We start from the raw sequence: 6,002 nt of genomic DNA on the forward strand, positions 1-6,002 counted from the left end.
AAAAAACCCTGCCTTCCCGGGGATTCTATTAATTATCTAGAGTATAAAATAACTCTGCAAAAGGTTAGGTCACAAAAGATGCAAATCAAAAGAAACCAATTAAGGACCCTTAATGATTTTCAGAAGCTACTGGGAGATATTAACTGGCTGCAGCCTGTGATTGGCTTGGCCACTCCAGAGCTAAGCAATTTATTTCAAACCTTATAAGGTGATAAAGATTTAAATAGCCCCAGGAAACTATCAGCTGAGGCAGAGAAGGAATTAGCTTTGGTAAAAAGGAAACTTCAGGATACACATCTAGATCATAATGATCCAAAGATGACCTGCATCTTAGTTATCTCACCTTCTACTCATTCCCCTATGGGAATTCTTATACAGAGGGAAGATTATATCTTAGAATGGAATTTTTAGTACATAAACAGAGTAAGAAATTTAAAACCTATCTTGAGAAAGTCTCTGAATTGATACTAAAAGGAAAAATGAGACTTTGACAATTAGAATGGATCCGGCTAAAATCTTTGTACCTTTTACTAACACAGAAATTGCCTCATTATGGGCACAAGGTGAACATTGGAAAAGAACATGCAGTGACATCTTAGGAGAGATTAACAACAGATACCCTAAAAGCAGGTGGCTGCAGTTCATAAAAAGAACTAATTGGATTCTCCCTCAACATAAAGGGAACTCCAATATCTGGAGCCCCTACATTTTGCCAGTAAATCAGGAAAGGCAGGATATAAAGCAGAAGAGGTAAGTAAGATGGTTGAGAGTCCCTATAAGTCAGTTCAAAAATCTGAGTTATATGCAATAATCATGGTGTTGTCAGATTTTCAAGAGTCTCTTAATATAGTAACTGACTCTCAATATGCAGAAAGGGTTGTTTAACACATAGAGCCTGCTGATTTTATTCAGGATGATTCTGAATTGATTTCACTATTTATTCAGCTACAACATATGATCAGAAATAGGAATTATCCACTATATATAAGACACAAAGGATCCCATACAGGCCTTCCACGCCCTCTGGCACAAGGTAATAATAAAATTGACCAACTGTTGATAGGAAGTATACTAGAAGCTTCAGAATTCCATACAAAAAAAACCCACCATGTTAACATCAAAGGTTTAAAGAAAGAATTTTCTATCACTTGGCAACAAGCCAAGGAAATTTTGAGGTAGTATCCTACTTGCTCATTATATAGCCAAATTCCATCACCTACAGAAACTAACCCTAAGGGTACCCAAAGAAATGACATTTGGCAAATGGATGTCTTCCATTTTACAGAGATGGTTAAACTAAAGTATGTGCACCATACTATAGACACATATTCAGGATTTCAATGGGCAACTGTCTTAGCATCAGAAAGGCTGATTCTGTAATTACACATTTGTTAGAAGTTATGGCCATTGTGGGAATACCCGTACAAACTAAAACAGACAACGGTCCTGCGTATGTCTCTAATAAGATGAAGCAGGTTTTTTTGAGTATTATAATATAAACACGTTACAGGCATACCACACAATCCTACAGGACAAAGCGATTGTGGAGAGATCTAATCAAACTTTAAGGGAGATGCTTAATAGGCAAAGGGGATCAATAAGAACTCCCAAAGATAGATTCCATAGTGCTTTATTAACCTTAAATTTTTTTAAATGGTAATGAACAAAACACCACAGCTGCTGAAAGGCACTGGATTGTGGAAAGAACTGTTAAACTAAACCAGCCTGTTTATATTAAGGATAGTCTAACATCAAGAATGGAAAATGGGAAATGTGTTAAGCTAGGGGAGGGGCTATGCCTATGTTTCCACAGGAAAAGAAAAGCTGTGGGTTTCTTCCAAGTTGATAAAAATCAGACATGACAAAAGGAGACCTCCTGAAGACCTTGGTGACAGAGAAGAAAAGGGAGACTAACACAATCAACAAAATTGGTGAAGTATATGTGGTGATGTTTGTCTCTGTATTTGGAGACAGTTCTGGAACTGGCTAAGACTAAAATGTCTATACTGACCCAATAACACTTATTGGGCACAAATTTCTCATAACTTGTTATTACATACTGTCCTTTAAGAGGACAAGTATCCAAAGTTACATTACAGTTTGATTAGGTGATCAAACTAACCTGAGGAAAGGCAGTCACCTTTTTTTTTATTAGATATTTTCTTTATTTACATGTCATACGATTTCTCCTTTCCCAGTTTCCCCTCAAAAAAAAAAGAGCAAAAAATAACCCCAAAAAACAATAAGAACAAACCCCTGTTGCCTTGCCCCTCCCCCTGCTCACCACCCCACCCTCTCCCACTTATTGGCCCTGGCATTCCCCTACACTGGGGCTCAGAACCTTCACAGGGCCGAGGTCCTCTCCTCCCATTGATGACCAGCTTTGCAATCCTCTACTATACACATGCTGCCAGAACAATCAGTCCCATGTTTGTTCTTCATTGAACAATCTGCGCACCCTGCTCACACGATGTGAATGTCTTTTCAGAACTACATGTTGCTTTTAAGTTTTATATACTGTAGGACTGAAGAAGAAAAAGACAGCCCTGGAAAGATTCACACGCCGGAATGCTAAGATTCTGGGACCTTCCATTCCAGCTTTGCTCTTGACTCTACTTCAACTACATCAAAGCTGCTTCTTTTGAAGACTTGCTTCTAGAACTTTTCCAGAACAGCTAGCTTTCCTATACAGCCTTTCAGAATGTTGTGATCAAGATGTCAGCTAAGCAATGAACTTTCTCAGCACACAGTGACTGGAAGGCAAATGATGCCAGCTAGCTCCCCTTCGACAAAGACAATTTTCCTATCTTCCATCGGGCCCCCAGAAGGGAATTCTTTGCCCCAATTCATCTGGAAGCAGACAAAAAAGATCATCCCAGTTCCTTATGTTTGGGTAGAGGGTTCTGGTTAATTTAGGAATTATAGGTATGTTGTCATTTAAGGGATACTTTACAAATGTAGCTTTGGACAGGGAGGGAGTTAGAGAACTTAAACTCAGGGATTTCTACCTTTCCTTTTCAATATCCTTCCTTCTTAGGTAAAAAGGAAGGGAGTGGAAAAGGGGGGATATAGTAATATCGTAGAAATTATAGAAATAGACAAATAGGGATATGCTAGCAAATGTACTCGTAAGCAAAACATTACATAGCTAGATCTTACATTGGTAGATGTCCTTACAATTGATACAAAGTTGAAGTTATAATCTCTTACATTTGACAGAACTTATTGATACAAATTTAAAGGTCTCATTGGTATGAATTTCTTATTGATATAAAATTTGGATTAATATTGTTGCACTCATATAGACATTGTGCCTATATAACACATTTGAGAATACTAGGTTTAGAACCAGTCCTTCTATAACTGCTATTATAAACTGTTTTAAACGATTAAGCAATATGAGTTAAGGATCAAATAGCATACTCTTGGTTGTTAGTTCATTAAGAGGGTGTTTCTGAGAAACTTCAATTAGAAATGACCAAGAGTAGTCAAGGCTTAACAGTTCAGAGACGCTTTGAGTGGATAGTCTTCAAAGGCATCAGAAGTCCACAGAATATGATGTTTATGGACATTTATCAGGTTCATTTGACTAGAGACCTGTTTGCTTCTGACAGTACCCTTTTCTCAGATTCAAAGAAGAAACTGAGCATCATTGGAGTTGCTCCAGTTGTGGCGAGACAGCCACTAGGCAGAAATTGCCTCATTCCATCTATAGACGAAATAATTGCCCCAAAAAGGACACACTATGGGCAATAGTCAACTGATAATCTCTGCTGAGCCAGAGTGATCAGTCCTTTAAAATTCTACATTACAAAGGTCTGTCAGATGACCCTGGCCAGGATGCTAAAGTCCGATGCTCCAAAGTTTTGAAGTAAAGACTGTCCAGGTTATCAGCAGTCTCTATAAATTGGCTAGTTTTGAGAGCTATATTTTGTGCTTCTCATATTTTCAGGTAATATTAGTCATTCTTGGATTTCTGATGGGGTTGAAGACTGATAGCCAGCCCAAGCTGTTTAACATTAAGTAAGATGATATAGATTTGAGAGGATGGTTTTCAAATGGCATAAAATCTGAAACCAGGATATGACTCAGGTGTAGAATTATGTCTTTTAAGTTAGGGTAAATGACAGAGGTCCTATTTAATTGGCAAAAATGATAGACTGGGTGTTAGGTCTGTCTTGTATTTTATAAATTACAAAAGGTAACAGTTGTGCCCAATTTATATCTGAGGCAAAAGACTCTTTACTGGACAAAAAGGAGGAAAAATATTGTGGATAGCATCTTGTATTTTGATGCTAATTCTCCTCTCCAGGAAAGCACTGCAGACAAGGAATGAATCATGTATACAGGTGCCTTGTGAACCTTCTCCTCACCTTAACTTTTCAAATAAAGACTAAGGCTGATGATTTGGCAGCAGGAAGCAAGGTGGAGCTGAAAAGTTTGGGGGAGAAAGGGAGAGAGGAAAAGAGGAGGAGACTGGAGAAGAGGACCATAGAAGAGGATGAGGTAGAAGGAAGATAGAGCTGAAGCACGCAGCTTGAAGAAATCGCAAGTCATATGGGATCTAATAGATGGGAATAGAGTACTGTACTGGTAGATCTGCCCAATCTTGGCAAGTAGCTTGTATACCAATTAATTGAGTTGTGAATTCACTAATTTGGTAAATTGGGTTTAAAATTTACCGCAACAGTCTTGTACTTTGTTATTACTAAAGATGTATGAGGAAGAAAGGAGCCATGCCATAAAAAGCAGTTACCCAGCTGGGCACAATGTGACCCTTTTAGTAACTGGATACTTGAAGCCTATTGTGTTCCTGGCTTGCCTCCTGTGTGAGGAACATCAGCTTCTCTATTGCATAAAATACAGAGATAAGGAAAGGGAACTTCTTGATTAACTGATGCAAAGAGAAGCCAATTGTGTCCACTGCTCCACCCTCACCCTTCCACTGCATTTAGAAATAAACTACGCAATCACTCATACATTTTCTAAAAAAAAAGCATATTATGAAAACTATCTCTGAATTTTTGAAATGCACATGTAACCCTTGACCATAGGAACATTAAAAGAGGATTCTATCAGTTTTGAAAAGTGAGGAGACCATGTAAGACCAGCTGCCCCTCTGGGGAGGAGCCAAAGAGAGCATGCAATCATTCCAGAAGTATTCTCCATGCTTCCTTACAGTTATGGCCCTGAACAAAACATAAACACCACAGTTGCACATAGATATGTGTCACTTCATTCTTCCTCTCCACTGTTTCATTTCCAACTGACTTGTAAGCTAAAGATGCCTGTGCAGACGGCAGTAAGGATTTCAAGTGCTATGTATTCTAAAACAAGTCAAATCTTTGTCACCCATGTATCCACAACTATGACTGCTGCAAATCTCAGAGCTTTTCTCAAATCATCATGTATTCTCCTTCTTGTCATCAGTTACTTCTCTTTTAATTATTTTATTTTGATATTAATATTGCTTTGCTTTTGTTTTTTAAAATATTTTATTTCTTTTTTTATTTTATTAGGTATTTTCTTTATTTACATGTCATACGATATCTCCTTTACCAGTTTCCCCTCCAAAACAAAAAACAAAAAACAGCAACAAGAACAAACCCATGTTCTCCCCCCCTTCCCCTGCTCACCATCCCACCCTCTCCTGCTTACTGGCCCTGGCATTCCCCTACACTGGGGCATAGAACCTTCACAGGAACAAGGGCTTCTCCTCCCATTGATGACTGACTTGGCCATCCTCTACTATACACATGCTGCCAGAGCCATCAGTCCCACAATGTGTATTCCTTGGTTGGTAATTTTAGTCCCTGGGAGCTCTAAGGGTACTAGTTAGTTCATATTGTTGTTCATCCTAAGGAGCTGCAAATCCTTCCTTTCTCTAGCTCCTCATTGGGGACCCTGTATTCAGTTCAATGGATGGCTGTGAGCCTCTACTTCTGTATTAGTCAGGTACTTTCAGGAGACAGATATATCAGGCTGGATTGTCCTTCTTTCAG

Source organism: Mastomys coucha, unplaced genomic scaffold (assembly GCF_008632895.1).
Source record: "Mastomys coucha isolate ucsf_1 unplaced genomic scaffold, UCSF_Mcou_1 pScaffold22, whole genome shotgun sequence".
NCBI classification, from domain to species: domain Eukaryota; kingdom Metazoa; phylum Chordata; class Mammalia; order Rodentia; family Muridae; genus Mastomys; species Mastomys coucha.